This window comes from Podarcis tiliguerta (genome assembly GCF_965153285.1).
Source record: "Podarcis tiliguerta genome assembly, chromosome: 4".
Taxonomy (NCBI): Eukaryota; Metazoa; Chordata; class Lepidosauria; order Squamata; family Lacertidae; genus Podarcis; species Podarcis tiliguerta.
The window spans coordinates 99477907-99502317 of NC_139537.1; the positions used below are offsets into that span (position 1 = coordinate 99477907).

Consider the following 24411-nt stretch of genomic DNA (forward strand, 5'->3'; position numbering starts at 1 on the left):
AAATATATAACAAATTTTAATAGAAAATATTTCATTTTCCAATGCTGTTAGACTATATTGATGAGGAAAATGCTACATGTAATTAAATATATACAGCTATATAAAAATCCATTTAATGATATCTGTTGATCTACAGGCAGCCCCCCATTTACGTGGGGGTTATGTTCCGAGGCTCGTATGTGTCGGTGAAATTGCATACTGTATAAGTAAAACCCATTGAAATAGCCTGCAAACACTCCATTCCACTCCACCCTCATTCTGCCCCCCACCCCCCTTTAGTTCAGTGACATCTTTATAACGTTCTGGGTCACATCTGGGCTTGGTGTGATGCGCATTTACACGGTTGTGCACATATTGAAAGCACATAAACGGGGGGCTGCCTGTATTGACAGCTTAGCACTGGAAAGATCAGAAACATTTCAATTCAGAAGACTAATAAGTGCAGTTGCACAAATGTTGGGATACTTTTGATAGACAAGCTGTAACAACAGGTCAATTATAGGAGACAAAAATATAAAAACACACACATACATAGCATAGTAACAAACAAAAACAACACACATGGACACAGTTTAAAAGGCCATATATTGTTTAATTAGCCAAAGGCCTGAGAGAAGAGGAATGCTTTTGAATGGCACCTAAAGATGTATAATAAAGGCTTCAGACAAACCTCCCCAGGGAGAGCATACTTTAATTGTGGAGTCACTGCAGAAAAGCCCTTTCTCACGTTGCCATCCCCTGCATCCTCATGACAATAGCAAAATTTGGATCAGTTCAGATGGGGAGCAGCAGTCCTCGAGGTTATAATTATGAAATGTTATCATTGTGTAACGCCTCGTTTCCATGCACTGCTCTGGTTCGCCAGAAGCGGCTTAGTCATGCTGGCCACATGACCCGGAAGCTGTGCGCCGGCTCCCTTGGCCAATAAAGAGGGATGAGCGCCACAACCCCAAAGTTGGCCACGACTGGACCTAATGGTCAGGGGTCCCTTTACTTTTACCTTAACACCTCGCATAGCTCAGTTGGTAGAACATGAGACTTCTAATCTCTGGGTTGTGGGCTCGAGCCTCACATTGGGCAAAAGGATTGCAGGGGGTTGGACTAGATGACCTCATGGTCCCTTCCAAATTTACAATTCTATGATTTCCCCTTTACTAATTTATGTATGTAAAAAAAGGGGGGACCACACTGTACACATGTTCTTCAGCAAGCATCTAGGAGGTTCTGAAGGCTGGCAGGTCAGTAGTTTCACCAATCTTGCAGAGGCTACCTTTCACTAATTCCAGTTTTGCTTTCTAGGACCCATCATTCCTGCCTTTAACAAATCGGGATCTGTTCCGCACAAAGCTTCCCATGCAGTCCAGCGTCTCACAGCTATTGCCCAGTTGCTCACTTTTTAATGGTTCTGTAATCAGTTATCAAAGACAGGAGTGCCTGGCGTGCTCTGGTCCATGGGGTCACGAAGAGTCGGACACGACTAAACGACTAAACAACAACAATCAGTTATCATTATAGTAGCACCCCAATGACTGGTCCAGGGGTGTCAACTTGGAAAAAAATATTGGGAGGGTAAGTAAGCAAGCTCTGCCCTGCATAATCAATCACATGATGCAACGCATGGACACTATTTGAATGGCAATACCCTTCAACGGGGGGGACTGAATACCCCTTGGCCTCTAGGAGTTGGCTCCTGCGGACTGGCCTAAATTCCTATAGCATTCTAGGCAAAACTGTATACTTGTAACTCATAAAGCTCCAAGCTGCTTAAGAACTGAGTACCTTAGAATTACCCCTCTTTCCTTCCATATTCTCCACAGTCTGCAGAAAGCAACATATTTGATCACTCCACCGATGGAGTAGGGGTGGGATAGATAGATAGATGAGAGAGAGAGATGCCAATTTTACTGGCTCCTGCCCCAATTTCTGTATGCCTGGCAGCAACTTGAGCTCTAGATGTTAGCTAATGTCTATCTCATGAAAAGAGTCCCCTGCTAATTTCTTTTTCAAACCTCACTTAATTAGGTCCGCTATAGAAGCAGCAGCAACAATAGCAGCACTCTGGCTATGGTGTGGAAGGGGTTTTTAATACTAGCAGGGAAAAAACAGGGGTTTCATAATGTCCTCCTTTTCTTTAAAGTTAGCATTTATAAGTCCCATAAATTCATATCTGGGCCTTATCCTAGCAAACATTTCCAGCATTTGCTGGAATAATAAATTGACTTAAAGCAATAATCCAAAATGTTGTCTGCAATAGCAGTTACTGCTCACCACCTGCCAGATTTGGCCTCCACTGCTTCCCTTTGTGTCCAAAACATAAGAAACCAGAAGACAAAAGAGCATCAAGTCATCTACCAGAAAAAACCCTCTAGGAGGGTCCATTACAAGGCATCAAAATAAAGCCATAAAAATTCAAAAATTCCATCTGAAATACACTAACGCAACAACTGTACCAGTGGCTTCAAACTATCACTCCTGGAACATATAGGTAAATGAGGACCAGAGAATTATTCCAATACGCCTTCCCAAATGTTTCAAAATGAATTCTGAATATTCACCCTCATAAGCTGCATAAGGGTGTGATGAGAGAGAAAAGTTTCAATTTCTTGCTGTACTAGTTACATCTCTCTGCAGCCATAAATGATCAAAACAGATGTTAATGCTGTGATGCCCAGTATTCTATTAAAGACTTTGCACTTCCACTGCCCAAAATGCTTTCCCCCCTCCCTGGGACAGGGAAGAGGTGCATTCCACAGTATGAGATCCTGTGATCTATTATACCATTAAAATGTTCTTATTTCTCTCCAGAGTGTTAGAAAAACATTTGCTGATCAATAGACTAATAACAGCTTATAAGCAGAAACCACACTCTTAATGTTTGCAAGTAGAAGAAATAAAAAGAACACTGATAGCTTGTATTAAACTGGCCACAACTTTATTGAAGCAATAGGCCAATAACATGGCAGTTATGAAGAACATTGTGGAGTGCAATGGCTATAACCCTTTCTGTGAAGCTGCCTAGGAAGACTGTGTAGGAAAGGTCCTAGAACATATAATTCAACAGTTGGTCTATGAGCATTTAAGAAAAGGATGCTGTGATTACTAAGACCCAGCATGGGCTTCTCAAAAATAAGTCATGCCAAACCAATCACATTGTTTTTTTTTGATGGAGTTGCAAACTTGGTGGATCAGGAGAATGCTGTGGGCATAGTGTATCTTGATTTTAGTAAGGCTTTTGAGAAAGTGATATTCTTGCGAGGAAGCTAGTAAAATGTGGGTTGAACAAGGTAACGGTTAGGTGGATTTGTAGCTGGTTGACTGACTGAACCCAAAGAGTACTCATCAATGGTTCCTCGTCATCCTGGGGGAAAGTGACAAGTGGGGTGCCGCAGGGTTCCATCCTGGGCCTGTTGTTGTTCAATGTCTTTATAAAGAACTTTATAAATAGCTCATCAAATTTGCAGATGACACCAAACTGGGAGGGGTAGCTAATGCCACAGAGGACAGAATCAGGATTCAAAATGACTTTAACAGATTGAAAAACAGGGCCATGTGCCTTTTGGAATGGTGCCAAGTAAGAATCCAAATTCAGATTTCAAAAGTTTATAGTAAAATTAATGGCTTGGCTTGGATATAATGTGGAAGTGATTATATATCCCACCTTCTCTGTATTAGTTGCCTCTCCCAAGAGGAAATGAAGAGCTAGTAAGACCCTTGTAAAAAACTTGAGGGTGACAGAAATTCATGGCCAGCCTTTGCACAATAAGCTTAAAGCCTTGCACCACAATTCCCAAATAACATTGTGGCTTGTTTCTTCCCTTTGTTATAGGTTTTGTCACATTAGTCGGTAAAGGTGGGGAACTTTTATTATGTCCAGCCAATTCTTAGCAAACTGGTTTTATTTGCGAATTAATACTGGCTTCCTGAGTTAGACCCCCCCCCCAAAAAAAAAAATATTGCAGCTGAAAAATCACAAGTTAGCATCATTAGACATCGTTGCACATACACTCTTTCAAATCACATTCTTTGGTGTGATTGCAGCAGTAGTATGTTAACAGGAATATTGACTGTCATGTCAAAAACTACCATGCTCATGCCAGCTTATGTTAGGGTCAAAGGGCCCTGTCACTTGCAGGTCTCTGGGAAGATCACCCTAAGAGACAGCATTCTGCCATTTTAAGCTAAAAGGGACCACCTTGTTTACTCTGCATTGTATACCTTGTTACCTTCCTGTTGGAGAAAGTTGCATAATTCAAATCCCAATCCCTTACCCTTGGCTAATATTTCATTCCATTTTTATTTCTAGCTCCCAGCTTTGCATTTAAAAAACAACAACTTTTGGGTTCACAGTATTAATCTGCAAAGAAGGGAGGGATGTGAAATTGGAAGGGAATCTGTATTTTTGTGACACAAAAGTCAGATGTTTGGTAACCATGAGTATGGAACATGTGAAACAGTTCTCTTCACTCCCAGATGCCAATATGCGCTGGTCTGGTGATTGAGTAGCATCATTCTGAAAGTCTAAGTAGTACACAGGTAGGGCTCCCTCTATGTCAGTGATGGCCAAACTTGGCCCTCCAGCTGTTTTGGGACTACAACTCCCATCATCCCAAGCTAACAGGACCAGTGGTCAGGGATGATGGGAACTGTAGTCCCAAAACAGCTGGAGGGCCAAGTTTGGTTATCTATGTGCTCTATGTGGACAAGAATCCTGATTGACCTGGGCTACCATCCCCTATGTATGTAAGTAACTTTCAGACTCATGCTGAAAAAATCTAACACTATTCTAAGTTGCATCAACAGACGTACAGTATCCAGATCAAGGGAACTAATAGTACCTCTCTGTACTACCTTGGTTAAACCACACCTGGAATACTGTGGGCACCACAATTTAAGAAGGATGTTGACAAGCTGGAAGGTGTGCTGAGGAAGGCAACCAAGATGATCAAGGGTCTGGAAACCCAGCCTTATGCAAGATGGTTGAGTGAGCAGGCTATTGTTTAGGCTGGAGAAAAGGAGCCTGAGAGAAGATATGAGAGCCATCTCCAAATATCTGAAGGGCTGTCACATGGAAGATGGAGCAAGCTTGTTTTCACCTGCTCTGAAGGGTATGACACAAACCAATGGCTTCAAGTTACAAGAAAGGAGATTCTGACTCAACATCAGGAAGAGCTTTTGGACAGTAAGAGCTTTTTGAAAGTAGAGCATATTCCCTTGGGAGGTGGTGAATTCTCCTTTATTGGAGGTTTTTAAGCAGAGGTTGGATGGCCATCTCTCATGGATGCCTTGGCTGAGATTCCTGCATTGCAGAGGGTTGAGTTCCTTCCAACTCTATGATTCTATGATTTGCAAGTCTGCCAAGGGGTATGGCTGGTAAGTACTTCCATGTCTACTGGGCAGAACAAGCCCAAGCATTAAAAAAAAGAGGGCCCTGCAGCCATGAAGTGTTTTGTACTGCTGAGAGGTGATTGCAGTCATCAGTGCAGGCTAGCAACTAGGAACAGTGACTGCAGCAACTATATTTAAGGCTCTGAAGGCAGGTTTTAAAGGCACTGTGAAATGAGATTAATTACTTGTTGATAATTCATACATCTGCTTGATTTGTTAGCTAGTAGCAAAATTTTATTTTTATGATTAATAAATAAGAGCTTTAGATGCACCAGTGTTTAGTCTTCCAAATTCTGAGCTCTGACCACCTGAAATAAATAATTATCCATATTTGTGAAAGTGCCCAGGAGTGCAAACTTGGAAAACCCACTCAAGGAGGTGAGAAACACAATTCACCTACAACTTCTTCTTTTTTTTAAACTATGATTCTATCTTATACTGAGTCAGGCCATTGGTCTATCAAGCTCAGTGTTGTCTTCTCCATTTGAAACTAGCCAGATTCTGAAGCAAAGGTCTAATAAAGCGCTGCTACCCAATATCCTTTAATTGGAGATACTAGGAAATAATTAACCTTGAGATTGCTTGCATGCTTTACTGCTGAGTTATGTCCCCTTTACAGAGAACAGGGCAAGATGTAAACATGACAGGTATCTGTGAAGTGTCAGAATATTTAAAATCAGCAGTCACAGTGTCCCAAGAATAACTCTGGTGATGCTGTCACGTCACTTCAATTACTGCGTCAAACTGATAATCTGAATTCATTGAGCAGTAAAAGGACTTTTATAGAGGAGAAAACACAAACCACCAAACCATCACCACCACCAGTTTGAAGAGGCACTTAAGTATTATACATTAATGCCTATGATGTATAATACTATTGCTTTGTCTTTGGCCACCTCTCAGACATGAAGGTACATTAGAGATTTCATGGCATATCGGCCACTTAGCCATATTGCGCCAAACACTGAAGAAATGCATTAGAAACCTAGGCATAATATTACACTTCACTGATTCCATGATGTTTCAGCATTTGGCAGTGCAAAAAGATGTATTTATCTTCTGCTGGTGGGCAGCTGGTGACCTCATATTTTGATTTCAATATAGCTTACTTTGATTCCTCAGTCCAGCTCAAAGCTTCATTGGGCACACTACAACTATTAGGATAGATGCCCTGGGCACACTCTGTCTAATAGCTGTAGATATTCCCTATTCATTTAGGCCTTTATAATCCCATGCAGAACTTTTGCCAACAGCAAATGGGCATCTTAACCCAAGAACGAAAGCATTGGAATACAGCTTTACTAGATACTGCATGTTCTCATAACAATTCAGGACAAGTAAACATGCCCCTCATCAGACAGAAAGTTGACAGGTATCTGTGAAGTGTCAAAGTATTCAAAATCAACTGTTACTATTTCCCAAGAATAACTTTGGTGATGGTGTCATGTCACATCAATTATTGCATAGAGGCCTTCCTTTTATAAATCAGATATGATTTCCCATGTGCCCATTAGCTGATTGCCAGCTCATATCAACAGTGTCAGAGTAGTATACTATGCCAAGTTGTAGAAACATCTCTGACTACAGCATACACAGTATAAGATTTAATTATTATTTTTTAAAAAAGAACAGCCAGTTAAAGATCCACAAATCTCAGAAATGGGAAGCTAGCACTGATACCTTAAGTGATTGCGATCAGCAAGAAATTGTGCACTGTCACAAATGGTGCAATGCTTGCAACCAACCTTCCCTTGCACACACACGTTTAATTGGTCTTTCACACCTAAATCTAGATGGGGAGGATGTACTGCCAAGGACCAGTAAAGGGCCCCCTTGCTCCTGTATTGTTTTACAGAGCAGCTGAGCCTTTGGCCACTTCCATTAATCCATTTATATTTCAGCACATTTGCAGACCAGTGCCTCTTCTCTTCCAAAGGGCAGGGACACACAAAATATCAGGTTAGACAATTAAGCTCATTTATCTTAGCCCACACATCTTTTCTTTTGCAAGTGATGCAAGAGAGGGCAAGTTGAAGCAGGGAAGTGGGGCACCGGAAGAGTGTACTTATCAATTGTTCCTTCTTTTCAGTTTGCAACATTGTCCTTCCCAGCCTGTTTTATCAGCACCAAGCAGCTCAGGTTCCAAAGCAAGTCCAGGTGTCCTGATGGGTTTCTGCTGGTGGAAATGTCAACACAATACTGATGAAACAGATTCTGGTAAAGCCAGAAACATATAAAACATAAAGTATAAGCATAAATACTTAGGATTATAAGGGAGGAAGTTTTCATTGTTCATAAGCTGTGTTTCAATGAACATCCTGTTTCAAGTGATTACATGTTTTTTGTGAACATTTACATATTTAGTTACATTTTTTTGTGTGGGCTGGCTAAATCCTCTTGATTAACCCATAAACTGCACTGATACCTTTTACGTCACATCATCAGTTGCTGTTCTTAAAGAGATTAACAGCTATTATTTTTACATGCTATATTTGCTGGTCTTTAGTTAGGCCCATTTTTCTGTCACGGCCTTTCTTTTTTATTTAATTGTTTTAAACATGTTAAACACGAGTGTTTTTGTTACTGAGTTTCTACAGCTATGTTAAGTTGAATACTTATGATTTTCCCCAATAAGACAATTCAACTTAAAAAGTATTGGTCCTTAATAAACTCTTTAAAGCTCATCTTTTCATGTGCTCTCCTTTTTCTTCATCCCTCAGTGACTTCAACATGTATCTCAGGGGCAACCTAAAGCTCTCCAAATGTCGTTGGACTCCAGAGGTGAAACACTGTGACTGAAAATGTTCACAAACAATCTTTTTTAAGTGCGCTTTCAGGAGGGCAATTCTATGAAAGTGCCATATTTGTACAGAAAACATTTGGTTAAGAACACTTTATGCCGTTTGGTTTAAAACAGCTCAAATCCGGAAATGTCCTGCATGTAACCAAAATGTATTGACACTTGATTTGCACTATTACAAAAATGGATGTCCTTACATTTCTTTAAAGGTAATTCTACATGTATCCTAATTTAGAACCAAAGTTTCCAGGTAGAAATGCATATGAAATATATTTTAGATCATTTTCTGTTTCTATGATATAGGTGAAAATATATTAATAAACAGACATGGGGAAGGAGATAGTTACTAGCAGTATGGCTGAAAAATTTGTGTTGATTGATGTAGCAGCAAAATGGATAGTAGTAGTAGTAGCAGTAGTAGTAGTAGTAATAATAATAATAATAATAATAATAATAATTTTATTTAACTCCACCTATCTAGCTGGGTTTCCCCAGCCACTCTGGCTGGCTTACAGTATATCTAAAAATACCCAACTGTTAAAAACCTCCCTATACAGGGCTAATAGTGTGTCACTAGAGATGTAAAAAGCATTTGTCAGGGTCATATTAATATTTGTCAGGGTCATATTAATCATACATTTCCTTTTTATTTTACACTCACTGAAATTAAAAAGCTAGAAAAACTGTCATTTTGTTCTCCTAATCAGTTCTAAATTTCTATCCTGGCCACCCTGACAGGTGAAAGCATTCTTAGGTTTCAGACAATGGTATTTCTTAGCCCCACCTGAAGACACTCAGGATAGCACCAAGAAGTTTCTGTTTGAGCTATGCTCTTTCTTTCCCTCACCTCAGATAGTTTTTAGCACAAAGCTAAAAACTATCTGGATTCAAATTTTATTTGTTTTCCTGCCTGGGTTGTTCTACTTATTCTGCTCTGCTGTCTTCATGGAACCTGGAGTAGCATACTACTACTACTACTACTACTACTACTAATACTACTACTTATTAAATTTATGTACTGCCCTTCATCCAAAGATCAAAGGGCAGTTTAGAGTATTTGGTTCCCAGGCAGACAACCATCCAAGCCCTGAACAGATCCAGACCTACTTTGCTTTCACATGGTGGTAGCCTCTTGTACCTGAAGATTATGCACCCCAAATAAATTTGTCCCCATACATTTACCCTTGCGAAATATAAAATTGCTCTTACTGAAACCCTATCCTGCAATCCTACTCTCAACTGAACTTACTGTGACTTCCCAATGTAACTTCCACACCATAAGTTTAAAGCACATGGCTTCCCCTTTTCTGGGAACTATTTTTATGGGTGCTGGAAATCATAGCTTTGTGGTGGGTAAACAATAAATCCCAGGAAGCCATGACTATTAAAGTGGTATACATAAATGTGTTTTAAATGTATGGTGTGGATGTGACCTAAAAACCTATTTAGAAGCATGATTTTCATTGATTTATCTATCAGTTAAACCAACCAGAGCTTGCACATTTAGAGGGGTTGGGGCTTTTCTGCACCAATTACCTTGTCATTTGTTGATTCTACTTCTGGATAATCAGAAACCATCCATTAGCTTGCAGTAGTGTCTGCTTTGAAGTATTGCATGTGGCAAAACTGCGTTTGTGGGTCAAACATGCGCACTGCATAGGGGCACTTGGGGCAAGAGGGTTCACTGTGGATTGGGTGAGCTTTTGCCCTTTCAACCGTATTGTTATTTTCCTGGTGGGAAAGGATGGATTAAATTAAAAGCAATAAATAATGTTCCTTGTTTCTTGTAGCAGGTGGTGGACAGCTTGTAAACCAGTCCCATCACTCCCTGCAAGGGGGGAAGAGGATTATAGTGACCTCCAGTCTTTGCTGGACCCCATGGTAAAAGATCTTGGGGGGGGTGGCAGCCAGTGGAGGGCTCAGGGGGAGAGCTGAATTTTTGTGGAGGCAGCTGCTTGGGTTGAACTGTGCCCACAATTATCATAATTTAAGACAGAATTGCCTGCAAAGAAATGTTTTCTTGTCAGAAACAGAGAAGCAGCAAGCAGCACTTTAATGATTTTGATTTTACAATTAACTGTTGAACTGATAATTATGCATGAATAGCATGGAGGAGCTGGGAAACACCATGCATCACATGAAGCTGCCATTTGCAGAATCAGAATGTTGCGTGTGAAGACCCCCAAACCCCCTCCAAAATAAATCACGCAGGACACAGAATATTTGTTTAAGATTTTTGGCGTTAATTTGGCCACAACTTTATTGATTACAGCAGGTGAATGGTTGCTTAGGCATTGGTTCGGACTACTTGAACCGGCACCAGCAGGAACAGGACTGACAACTGGAACCTCCAGAGGTCAGTAAGGGAAAACATACTGGGGCAGCACAGAGGCAGATTTCCACCTCTTAGTTCACCCCAGAGGCTCCCAGGAACTCTGGCATGGCCCTACCCCTGAGAGGGGATCGGACAGAGCAAATCGAGCCCCTGGATTCCCTTAACAGAATTCCCTAGCAGCAGCAACAAAAATGAGGGGCAGGCACAGCCAGTCCATAATCCCCTCCACCTAAGAATGAACCAATGCCTAACCACCAACCTTACCAAGTTGTGACGATTTGCTACCCGGTAGGTAAAAACCAAATGGCACCAGCCAATCAGCCAAGTGGCAAAATTCCTACCGGGCCCCTGCTCCAAAAACAGACAACCCCTAGACAGGCATAGCAAGGTCAAAAACACAACCTTAAATTATAGGGAGGGAGGGCGGGAGATCCACTGCATGATGCGAAAGAGCAAGTACTTCGCCTCATGCAGCCCCTAAATAGCCCCTTAGTTGCCAATCAAACCCCAACTACAGTAACAAAGAAACAACCAATGAGGTCCGGAGGTCCTCCAAACGGGCCCGCCCCAGCAACAAGAAGGCAGTTTGGTGATCTCACCGCAACACGTGGCTCTCCATGATTTAGAGGACATGATTTATCCTACCAATCATACTAGGACTTCATATGCACAGACTGTTTCTCTGTAGCCCCATGCAGAGGAGAGCGGGGGGGGGGGGGAGGTTATGTACTGAGTAGCTAGTAACAACCAACCATCCAGGCCATTACTGCTCATTTAAGAAAGTGTTTTCTAGCCATCTACAGTCATTGGGAAAATGTCAGCAAAACGGAAGCCTTACTTGATAGCCTTAATTTCATTATTCAATTAAAAACAAATTATTTTAATGGTGTTTTTAATAGACTTAACATTATCTTCACATTCTGCTAAACTTTGAACTAGGCGTTATGTGAGCAAACATTTGGCAAATTACCAATCTCATGTGCAAAATTAAGTTCTGTGTTTTTTAGAAACTGCCGCTCTCCTCCACCTCCACCCGTTTCTCAGAATTTAGTCATGAGGTGTATATACAAATGTACTTACATTTATAGAGTACCTATATTTATGCTATATGTAATCACATAAAACCATAATGCTGTTGGCTCCTGGGGTTATTTAAGTGGTTTTTGTTTTTTATGTTAGGATTGCTGGTTGGAATGAATAGATAATGTGATCATAAAAGTAATTTTAGACAGCCAAGGAATGCATTCAAGATGACAAATACCTCTTAAATAATCCCCTTGGAGTCTTTAGCTAAAAACATGATACAGCTTTCTTTTTTCATTAATTGAGCACATAAGGAAGTGTTTTAAACGTGATTCCCACTAGGAGTTCAGTTAATCTCTGCTAAAGAACTGGATTTAAAGCATGCATTCTTAAGCAGCTTACAACTTCAGTGAATGCAACTATGCCACTATGGTATTAGTTCTGCAAAATATATGTTCATTTATAATGGGACTGCTTGTTTTATGAAATGTTGGATTACAGTTTATTGTTAAAGTCAGCACTGAAAAGAAAAGAAAATATGTGGTCAAAATGTATGCTATCACGTAACCCAAGCTGATTGGACAACAAGCAAAAAATTATTTTGAAACATTTCCCAAGTATTGAAATTGTAATACACCACTATCACTGTGCAAAGAAATGCTTTCAAGTCTGAAAGGAGTAAAAGATTTAGACCAAAGGATGGTCAAAATACGTTTTATAACAGTTCAGATCACCCAAGGTGAAGAATTCACCTGCCCACCATGGACAGAGATGGCATTACAAGTACTCTGGAAGGGAGATAAGGCAAGTTAGATGTAATGGGCAAATGTGTCTCATACCGTACATAAATGTAGATAGAATCATGTTACGCAACTGTGGGCACAATGCACTTCCGTATGGAATGAGCAGCTTAGGATCCAGCAGATCTCCAGCTGAGGCAGGAGGTTCCTGGTGCTGCTGGGCTACCACAGCTTAGCTCTCTGATCCTCAGGTCAGTCAAAGATATGCTGGCGCATCTCCCCTATCCAACTAAGATGAGCCCAGCAAATCGTAAATGCCATAAGCCCAAAAAGGGAGCCATCCAGGGTCATGGTGGTGGTCAGACTGGGGATGGGGGGTGTTGGCTGCATCCTAAGCCGATTCAGCTCACAAAACATGGCAACCCAGCATAAGTCAAGTTGGCAGAAAGGGTGCTGTGACACAAACATTATTTTAGAGGTCTGTTTTGTCTCTGCCAGCCCTATGCTGATTCAGACAGCAGTAGCCCTGCTGCTGAACCAAGTTTGGATCTGGTGTAACTTTACACTGGTTTAACTTAGACCAAATTGCTTTTGCCACTTTCTTGTGTACAGGATTTCTCCATGGAACATTAGTTCATGAATTTACTGATTAAAATTGGTATGTATTCAGTGGTTTGTGTTTGCCTGAGCTTGAATCTGGACTAAGGATTCTGAGTTCCTGTGTTCTGATTCAATACATGATGTTCAATCACAGAACATTTCAGGATTTGGGCCTCTGCCATTGGCCCTTGAAGTCTGAGTCGTGATTCACAGCTTGGACATTTAGACAGCCAGTCACGGTGGGAGTGGCCCAGGCTTTCAGGAATGTATATAAAAAGTTGCTTTGCCCCTGTTTCCCAGTTATGTAGTTCAATGAAAGTTGCTGCTGTTATCGCTGTGTCTTGCCTCGTGGGAACCCACCTACACTTCAAAAATGATTGCAGATTGCAGGTCTAATAGAAATATATACCATGGCTGTTCCCATGAACAACTGTGTTTCGAGAAGAATGTGAAGACCAGTAATATCCAGCCAGAACTCGCCAGAACTCAGTTTCGGCACCTCTCAGGTGGCCTCCATTGCCATTATAAAAGAACAAGGGAGGTGTTCATGGTGAGTTCTGGCACCTCTTTTTCTAGAAAAATAAAACTGGTAATAATTATATGTCACAAAAATGAGAAACACAGAATGTATCTTGGGCCCATATTAAAAAGAAAAGAAAACAGTGCTACAAGGCTTGGATTCCCTTTGCTGTGACTGCACTTACTCATGACAAAAGCAGGGGTGGCTTTGGTGTGGTCTGAAGTCCCATAAGGCCACCACCTTGCCATTATGGATCTGGCCCATGAATGGACAGGAGACCTCCTGGAAATTAACTGTATGAAAAAAGTAGGATACTAAAATAAGAATATAAATAATGTTTTATACTAAATTATTTTCTCAAAATTTTGGATTTCCAAAAACAGAATTAAGAACATTTATTTCACCTCAAATTCCATGTCCAGAGTGCACTCTGCTAGTTGATGGTTTGCAAGGACATGGATCTCAGATTTACCTCATAGGTCTTCAGTGTGACAACAGGATTTGATACGAGCATCTCCTTCCATGTGGGGTTTCACCATAAGTGATAGGAGAGGGTGGATGAGGATTCTCCTACTGATGTGTGCAAAGTTATTCAGACTTGGAAACATAACTCAAAATTATATTTGTACTTGTGCTTGTTTCTTCTGTGGGAATTAAGAAGTTCTAGGAGTTTTCATTTACAAGCTATTTGTTTTTCTCTTCTCCTTCAAATGCCCTCTCAAAACTCTTCTTTCCTACAGGGCCCTTGGCTTATCCTGTTAATCCTCATTCTCAAATATAAGCAAGCTGTAATGCATTTGTCCACATCAATCCTGTCACTGCTGTTTTCCCCATTGTCTGTTTTAAATGGTAAGCTTTCAGGGGAGCAAGGACCCCCTCTATTTTTGCCTGTGAAATTTTGCAATCTGCCAGTACATAGTTGGTGCTGTATAAATATGTATTTTTTTTGGGGGGGGGGTTAAAAATGCAGATTAATGTGGAAGTGGAGTGGATCTGCCAAACAGAGGCCTCACATTGCAATTGGGTCATAAACATCCCAATTCTTCCTGTGTGTTTTGCCAATCAGCTTCCACATCTTCTCGTGAGTCCTGGATATTCTGCTGCTTGGATTAGCTAAAAGGATAGAGAAAATCCATACACAGTAACAAACAGCCAAGGCCTCAGTCAGTTGTATCAGAAGGTTATGATATAAAGTATGAATTCATTTAGGAGAGGAGTGGGGAACTTCAGGCCCACGAGCCAAATGTTGCTCTCCAGTCCTTGGTATCTTTGGAACTACGCAACACGCTACCACATCATCACCCCAGGATACAGCCCCTCTCCTATCTTATTTCGCCCCACATGAGCATTTTTACCTGGCTGAAATGTGTCCTTGACTTCTGATAATGTCTTATACCTGCCTGGGTGGAGGGTAGAGAGGTGGGTGGTTGGGTGTGCACATCCCAGCCTACTGCATGTAAGAATTTGGGCACAGGGACATAATTAATTCTGATAATCATGAATGACACTTGCAGTGCTAGCTGGTGGCAGAGTGATTTGGTCTTCTGTTTTTAACATTGTCATGGAAATTACTTTTGGTTTTGCAATACACACAAAAACAGTGGGGAAAATCATTCCTACACACACACATTCTGTGAAGATGTGAGCAGGCACTCTGTACGCCTTGTGAAGTTCAGTGACACACCATAGGTAAAGTAAATAACAGGCAAAAGTAAGGGAAGGTGCCAACCTGAGCTCCCTGGAGGAAGCATGAAATATACATGCAGTAAATAAAAACAGATTTACCCTATGTTGCATAAATATATGTAAAGCAGCTGAGATATACAGACAACTTCAGAAAGGATGATCAGTGAAGCACACGGGGCAGGTGCTGCTTGGTAATAAGGCAAAAACATCTGAACAAGCAGGAAGGCTCAACCTAGAATCATAGAATGAGAGAGTTGGAAGGGACCATGAGGGTCATCTGGTCCAAGCCCCTGCAATGCAGGAATGTTTTGCCCAACGTGGGACTCGAACTCAAAGTCCTGATATTAAGAGTCTCAAGAATTCCTCTCTTCACAACGAAGGATAGAGAAACAAGTCTGTTCTTTTTTTGTGTCACTTTCTTTTATAGCAAGAGAAGATGAGAAAATATTCCTCTATGCCACACGAGAGGCAAGGATCCTAATTGCTAAAAACTGGAAAAAAGAAACTGTGCCAACAAAAAAGGAATGGCAAGAAAAAACTGTTAGACTATATTAACTGGCTAGATTAACAGAGGCAATTAGAGATCACACTAGACAAGAGTTTCAAAAAGTATGGGGGAAATGCAGAGAATACTTCACAAAACAGTGCCCTAAAATACATACCTGGACTTGTTTTGATTAATGTCTGCAGGAGACTTTGTGGATATTTAAGTTATAATTAGAAAAATCTTAAGTATTCATAAAGGAAACAGTTTATAAGAAGTAAATAAGAAGGCCAGATACAGGATAAAGGAAGTCATTTGGTTATTTGTATTGTTGTATGTTATGCTTACTATATGTTATGGTCACGTTTAATGAGGGTGATTTGCGTATTAGGGGGGTGGGGGGGTTGTGTTATGTTGTAAATAAAATTCCAATAAAATTAAAAATTTTGTGTCACTTTCACATGTGTTCATTCATAAGTCGGTTCTGTCCTATTTCCGCATCAGTCTGAACTTTTTTAAAAAAAATGCTCACACAAATTCACACTGGTTTTGACCCGGAAATGTATCATTTTAAACACCTTTTAGTAGGGGCTGGGTCTTTTGTTTGCTTGCTTTTTGAGCTTAAGAACTGTGTTCCAGTTCTCACTTTAATTCAGGAAGCATAAATCAGATTAGTTTATTTAAAAATAAAGACCACACTAAATCCTTGAGCATCCCTAACCACCAGGGGCTTGAGGAAGGGCACAGTAAAATGTCAGGGAATACTAGATCCTAGTTTCATGCAATCTTGTGGGTCAGAAGTACCATTCAAACCCTCAAACCCTGCTGCATCTTTCCCCAATATTGGAAGAACTAATTATTTTAACCACATGGGACAAATCTGAGTTAGGGTCCTTTGGACTTTTTGCATTGCACTGTATTTTCAATGCCACTCCTGGAAATGTGAAGCTCTGGTTGCTGAGAGTGCCTCATCTGGAATTAGAGAAGTTATTTTCCAAGTTCAGAGAGGGAAATAAGGTGTCAGTCAATGGGACTTTTTTTTAAACAAGTCACCGATGAACAAAACCACCTCTAAGCAAATTACAAGAAAGCCAAGAAATACAAACCAAGCTGTGGCGGCTTTTATGGCTGCTTGTGGCCACTGAGGAAGCAAAAGCAGTTGGTGGTAGCCTCGCATGTTCCATTCCCTAACTCGTGCCCTTGTTATTTTTCTAAACCTTTCCAGTAATCTGGAAAGATGCTAGTGCCTTATATAATGCACTACAGAAAAACTGAAAGTATAAATTGATAATCATACTCAGAAACCTCAAAACACCAATTTAAATAATGCGGGCTGATAAATTAAAACTGGCAGATATGAAGAAAGCTGGGGCAGAGGTAACATGATGCCATTAGTTCACTGATGGCTCGCTTAATTCTGAAAACACTAAATTCACAAAAACATATGGGAAGTGCCAGAAAGAGTTACAGCCAGCAGCCTGAAATAGGACTGTAGGCCTAGATATGAACGGCAGTCAGAGGGCAATCCCATCTGAGGATGAGGAGCAGAGCAGAGTCAGCCCCAAAGAGCAGCTACCACCAGCAACAAGCCCCAGTATTAGCCTCCAAATGCTGCTGTTGACTGACTTCCTTCTGTACAACTTTCTAGTGTGGGTAGATAGAAGCTATTGCCAGCCTGGAGGAAGGCACTCTGCGATCCCTCTCAGGGATGACTAGGCTGATGCAGCCATATATAGCCCTTCATAAACTTGTAATCAAGCAAGTCAAGCACAACCACATCATTGTGACCTGCCAGGTGCTTGGGAACCTCTCTCATTTTGCCACCCCAAGCAGGGCAGATAAACCAGTAAGTACCCTGATGGCTAGACATGCACACACTCAGCTGAATAGGCCTCAAGTCCTGCAGACCTGCCATAATTGGTATTTCATTTGAGCAAAGCAATTTTGGATCAGTGAGACAGCTGTAGAGAATTGCTATTTGTTCATTTTCCCTCTTGCCATTCCCAGTAAACCTTAATCAAACTCATGACTGCACCTGACCTAGCATTTTGTGTTCCCATTTAGATGTTTGTCCCAGCTTTATGTTAACTGATGGACAAACTCCAAAGGACTCTAGTCAGAAAGATCTACCACACATGAAAAGTCAGCTATGTTCATTTAAATGTTTGAATATTTGAAAACAAGGCTGTGTCAAAGCTGGGTTTTGTCAACCAATTTATTTAGACACTCTTTGTAAAAAGAGCCATTGAGTTTCTTCCAGTGGTTTTCATTTGATTCAATGAAATGTGAATGGTTATTTATGGACATGCTGCTCTTTCCTTATGGGATGACACCAGCCCAATTTCCCCTTGTAATGTTATGGGATCATATGCTGAATGTGATTGGATGATCCAGTGCACCTGAACATGTTTAATTAATGATGCCGTGACAGACACACAGCAATCCCAGGTCTCCCAAGACAGCCCCATGAGAGAGAAGATTAGATGGCAAGAACAACAGAGCACAGCATGATGGGAAGTGTCATTTTTGTGGCAAGTACTGAAGCGTGGAAATGAGAAACCTGGTGCCAAACCAGCACTGATAAAGGTGCCAGAATTGGAGGAAATTGGATAAGGTGTCTGCCAAAAAGTTATTTTTCTCTGGAACGCTAGCTTTTTATTTGAAATACAAACCTATAAAATGAGAAGCCTAGTTCACATTTTTGGAAATATAAAAGGATAGCACACTAAAACTCTCTCTCTCTCTCTCACACACACACACACACAGTTTCCACTAGCAAAAAGTAATTTTATAAAATATCTTGAGAATCTTCGGCATCTGAATGGCAAAACATATGCAGTTGCAGACTTTGTGTCAGCCTTGCATCATATTTGACCTCCAGCATCTCATCAGAAATGCTTACATGGCTGGCTGCATACAGCAAAGCATTCAGGTTCAAAAATTCAATTGCAGCTAATTGTGCAAGTAAGCAGCTAGATGTTTTGCATCAGGGACAGAGCAGATACGTTTGTTGTTATTTCTGTTTTTCTCTATATAGTGGATGTATGTGGAGTCTAGAAACATGTAGGAGAAGATATTAACAATACAGAATATTGTTTAAATACCCTTTTCACCTGTACTGGAAATTAGAGGTTGAATCCAAAGCTAGTTGTGCTCAGAGTAGACCCATTGAAGTTAATGAACAGGTTTAACTTAGGTTTATTTATTCCAACGGGTTTACTCTATGTAGAACTTAGTTGGTTACAACGCTAGGTACATTAAAAAAAAATAGTCACCTTGCTCCATATTGGAGGCCTGGAATGTCTTTTCGGAACAGTCCACTCATTTCCATGTTTGCATGCATGCAATTCCCTAAGTGAAATGAAGCACAACTTCTTTCATTTCTTTTCACATTGCTTCACCATGCTGGATATATGCTGTTAATTTTGCCTATATAGAGGCAGGGCTTCAACAGTCAAATAAGAGGGTTCAGCTGGAGTGCCCAGGAAGCCATGCTTTGATTTCTTCATGTCTTCATGCCTCCTTATTCATGCCTTCTTTTGTTCTAAGGCAGAAGATGTGAAGAAAGTGTAGAATCACATGGGATAGGGCACCACAAGTTGGGCATCACAAACTACTCCTCCACACCTGGAGAGGTGGCAGTGCTTTGCCAATTCACACCTAAAAACCTTGTGTCGCAGTTACAGTGGAAGGAAAACACTCTCTCTCTCTCTCTCTCTCTCTCTCTCTCTCTCTCTCACACACACACACACACACACACACACACACTATTTTCAGGGCTAAATGAGTGAATGAAAGGTGACAACCCCTGGGGGAAAAGATTGGTTTGGAAGTGTTCAAGAGATGAGTGTGACAGCTCTGTTTCTAGAACTGGCCCAATATATTTCGCAATGTGAGGCAGAGCAGCCAATGGTGTCTCCTCCATGGCCCGCCAATTTATTGAAGCACCTTAGGCAGAAAGTTTGACAAGTGCCTCTTCCTGGTGGTAAAAAGAACCTGAGGCAGCTACCTCACTCAGCTGGCCCTGTGGTGCTAATAAACTGTTGAGCACATATGTGAAGTGCTTATTCTTGTACAAGAGAGAACTGGATGGAAGGAAATTTAGATTGCTGCATAAGTTGGTCTCAGACCTCTCCTTTTTTTCTGTAGCCGAGCATCAGCCTCTTCTTGGTCTCATTGTACAGCACACACGAGGAACGTAAAACTGCCAGGAAAATGTTCTTATTCGAAAGGCTTATTTTAATGATTTCTCTCTTGAGACTGTGGCTCTTAGGGTTTAGAATATTGTGGTTTTAGCTCACTTACTGGCATCCCTGGTCACAGACGTCTGGTAAATCTAATGAAATACAGTTTGTTTGGAATATGTAGCTGTCAGCCAAAATACCCACTTTTTCAGGTTTAAAACTCAAGGTCATAAAGACAAAGAGATGCAAAGCTGGAAAATGTTGTTTGTGTGATAAACATTGTTTGTTTATTTCCCATCCTTCCCCTAAGGCTCAAGGCAGCTTACAGTTACAATTTAGAATTTTAAATTATAATAAAAAGGAGAAACAGTGGTGGGGAGAACAGCCTTAAATAAGAGCTAGAGCCAACTCAGAGGGCAGCTGGCAGTTCTGACTGACTTTGTCCTGGAAGGGGAAGTGTGTGCCCTCAGCTTCCAGCAGCACGCTGCCTTTGTAGTAAACAGCAAACACGGACACATTTTAAACAGTTGTGTCCTACCTCTCCCTGTGCTTGCTTTACAAATAGCTGATTTTTAAAGATGGTGCCCCCGAATTTAAAACATCTAATTTAAAACAAATGTTAATTGTTTGGATGTGAAACAATTAACATCCAAACATCAGTTTGGCTTCTGTTTGGTGGCACAGTGAGTTCATAGCACAACATTAACTTTACATGGTACAAAAGTTGTGCAAGCAATACACTGCTTCTCTGGGTCCCAGAAATGCATGGAAGAGGCTTCTTCCCCCCATCTTTTTTTCACTTTCCTCAAGGACAATCACCATATTTAAACAGTTTGCAAGAACAGGACATGACCTCTGATGATTTACTTGCTCTTTCTCTATACAGATGTGAGTGTAAAATTTGGGTGTTGTAAGCAACGTCAGAGTGGACCTATGCATTATCTGAGCAAAGTGTTTTGCCAAGCACCATTTGCCAAAGTAATGTGAATGCAGGAGTGAGGATCACTTGCGTGGCGAGGCCCTGTAACCACCCCGTTCCCTAAGGTGCAAATAACTAGACAACACATGGCATATTGGTTTTAGGATAAAAAAAGGCCACAACTTTATTGGTTACAGATGTAAAGGTTTGGCCATAGGCATTGGGGTAAGCGATGGCGCATGTTACTCACGTCTGTCCACTGGGAGTGTGTCTAAGAGTGAAGCCAGCCGGGGGGCGGGGGATGTCCTATGATCTACATCAAATCTGGGCGTCCACCCATTGGAGGAGTGGTATGTCCCAACCCCTGTCCAGGCAGTGGCAGAGCGTGGGTTGTCAGCACCTGGGGCAAGGCAAGTAATTTGCGCCCCTAACCCATGGATTTTAGCACTCGAGTGCGAGCGCGCGCCCCCCCCAATGTTGCGCCCAGTGCGGCCGGCCCCCCCTACACCCCCATGCTACGCCACTGTGTCCAGGCATGGGACAGGAGCCACTCCTCCCGGATCCTTTTAACAGGATACCCGTACAACCTCCCCTCCAACTAAGAGTAGGCTTACCCAATGTCTATCCAACTTACAAAGTTGAGACGATTGCTATGAGGTAGGTGAAAACCCAAATGGCGGAGCCAATCTGCCAGATGGGAAAAATTCCTGCTTGGCCCCTAAATCCGGCGACTGACATAGTCCAAAGCAAGGTCGTACCATCCGCAAAACTCTAATCTGAGGGAGGGTAGGTGGGAGAACCGGCATGGTGAGAGAGTGGCTGAATGGTCCTGCAGACTGGGCATTGATCCTTGTCCTGGGCACAGTGCCAAGCACCGCTACTGGTCAGCTGCCACCAATCCCCAAGGGAACGCCCCCTAAATTCCTACTGCCATTAACCAATTTGGTGGCAGGAGGACGATCCAGCCTGCAATAGGCCAGTTCACAGGAGAGGCCCGGGCCCCACCCGGAAAGCCCCCCACAGAATTTGCTGCCCAGAAGCAGAGGTGCTAAATTCTACCTCTGTCCACTGCACATACCCCCTTGAAACTGTTTCCCCAAGGCTGTGCATTAAAGTAGTCTGAAGGATATGTACTAGAGAGCAGAGGTGCAAAGGAGAGGTTTAAGCATCTTAGAATCATAGAATCATAGAGTTGGAAGAGGGCTATCGAGGGCTATCGAGTCCAACCCCCTGCCAAGCAGGAAACACCATCAGAGCACTCCTGACATATGCTTGTCAAGCCTCTGCTTAAAGACATCCAAAGAAGGAGACTCCACCACACTCCCTGGCAGCAAATTCCACTGTCGAACGGCTCTTACTGTCAGGAAGTTCTTCCTAATGTTTAGGTGGAATCTTCTTTCTTGTAGTTTGGATCCATTGCTCCGTGTCCGCTTCTCTGGAGCAGCAGAAAACAACCTTTCTCCCTCCTCTATGTGACATCCTTTTATATATTTGAACATGGCTATCATATCACCCCTTAACCTCCTCTTCTCCAGGCTAAACATGCCCAGCTCCCTTAGCCGTTTTTCATAAGGCATTGTTTCCAGGCCTTTGACCATTCTGGTTGCCCTCCTCTGGACACGTTCCAGTTTGTCAGTGTCCTTCTTGAACTGTGGTGCCCAGAACTGGACACAGTACTCCAGGTGAGGTCTGACCAGAGCAGAATACAGTGGCACTATTACTTCCCTTGATCTAGATGCTATACTCCTATTGATGCAGCCCAGAATTGCATTGACTTTTTTAGCTGCCGCGTCACACTGTTGGCTCATGTCAAGTTTGTGGTCAACCAAGACTCCTAGATCCTTTTCAGATGTACTGCTCTCAAGCCAGGTGTCACCCACCCATCTTCTCCCACCTGGCATTCTTCCCTCCAAATTGTCCCCATCCCTAACATAAGCTTTATTATATTCAATAGCTTCCACCAAGCACAGCACATTTCACTAGGATGTGTACCTGGAGAATTATTTTTTGAAAGGTGAACATTTATTGACTACATACTCATATCCATTCATAAATAATATAAATTTTATTCATCAAACAAACTAAAGAAACTAAGGTATCACTAAACTTATTTTTTTATGAACAACCAAACTTTACTTTAAAAAAAATGAATTTTTAAAAATAGCCACAAAATACCATTTCCTCCTGTAGTGATAACCAGGTACAGTGGTACCCCGCAAGACGAATGCCTCGGAAGACGAAAAACTCGCAAGACAAAAGAGTTTTTCGTTTTCTGAGTTGCTTCGCAAGACGGATTTCCCTATGGGCTTGCTTCGCAAGACGGAACGTCTTGCGCCTTTTTTTTAAAACCGCCAATGCATTCCTACGGGAAACCGTCAATACGCAGTGGTGCTTCGCAAGACGGAAAAACTCGTAGAACGAAAAAACTCGCAGAACGAATTAATTTCGTCTTGCGAGGCACCACTGTATATACAAAGATACAGTCAGTTTTCATGAGTTTTATCTTTAACCCAATAATAAACTATACCAAACTTACCAAAACAGATTAAGGTTTCTTCATCTTCTTGCCCTAGAGAAAGAGACATAACTCATCAGGTGTGAGCAAAAGGTGTTCATATAGGCTCAATGTTAATGTAATTTGCCATCTAGGAAAGATCAAGACCACTAGGGAAAACTCCCTGGCCACATTCTGGGCTCATCATCCACAATTACCTTTTGCCCTCACTCCTTACCACTGAATTGGAGCAAACGGCAATTCAGGTCTTCCACAGATTTCTGTTTTCTCCAATTCAACATTAAAGAGTGGGTTTTCACGGGGAAAGTGTCAGGGGGCAGAGCTCAGACACAGACCTGGAAAACCCAGATCTATTGCCCAGAAATATGGAGCAAAGGTAAGTGTGGATGAGCCCTGTATCTGACATTATGTGACTATGAAAATTGTGTTCTTGTTTATTAACAGAGTGGGTTAAACCACAGAGCCTAGGACTTGCCAATCAGAAGGTCGGCGGTTCGAATCCCCGTGATGGGGTGAGCTCCTGTTGCTCGGTCCCAGCTCCTGCCCACCTAGCAGTTCGAAAGCACGTCAAAGTGCAAGTAGATAAATAGGCACCACTCCGGCGGGAAGGTAAACGGCGTTTCCGTGTGCTGCTCTGGTTCGCCAAAAGCGGCTTAGTCCTGCTGGCCACATGACCCGGAAGCTGTATGCCAGCTCCCTTGGCCAGTAAAGCGAGATGAGCGCCACAACCCCAGAGTCGGCCACGACTGGACCTAATGGTCGGGTCCCTTTACCTTTACCTTACTCCATGGTGTGGCTTCACAAAAAATGTGTCTTCAGTTTTTCTGAGAAGTTCACTCACCCTCATTGGTGGTTGGTGTTGCAGCCAGTCCCTGGACTGCACAAACAGGCCAGATCGCCTGGCTGCTGGCTATTGGCCAGTGCTGGCAGCCCTTGGATGGGCATTCCCCTGGTGGTGGGGAATTTAGGGGGCGTTCACAGTCTTTAAATTGCAACCTGCTAGGCAGTCTTTCCTGTCTGTTAATTTCCCCAAAGACTGAGAAGGATTTGCTTCATATGGAAAATATTTTACGGGAGGCTTAGATACAATATGATTCAACATCCTTTTATTATATCCACTTTGGAAGCATATAGAAAGAAAGCAGTGAATAAAATCCTACAAAGCATTATAGGCTTGGCTTTTTGATAATACCCAAATGTAGTTCTTCAATATACTGCTC

The 24411-nt window shown here is 41.9% G+C and overlaps 1 long non-coding RNA gene across 5 annotated transcripts; it reads right to left on the reverse strand.

The window, feature by feature from the left end:
• On the reverse strand, positions 1-23804 carry LOC310675393. Of its 5 annotated transcripts, none has more exons than XR_014510096.1 (5): positions 23213-23804; positions 14417-14516; positions 13588-13696; positions 1009-7561; positions 1-834 (listed from the first exon to the last, which is right to left on the reverse strand). It is a non-coding gene; the product is annotated as an uncharacterized lncRNA (long non-coding RNA). The 5 variants fall into 5 exon arrangements; XR_014510099.1 differs by lacking the exon at positions 23213-23804 and adding an exon at positions 9722-9916 and having other exon boundaries at positions 1009-7558; positions 14417-16704; XR_014510100.1 differs by lacking the exon at positions 23213-23804 and adding an exon at positions 9722-9916 and having other exon boundaries at positions 14417-16704.
• Between the last annotated feature and the right edge of the window lie 607 nt (positions 23805-24411).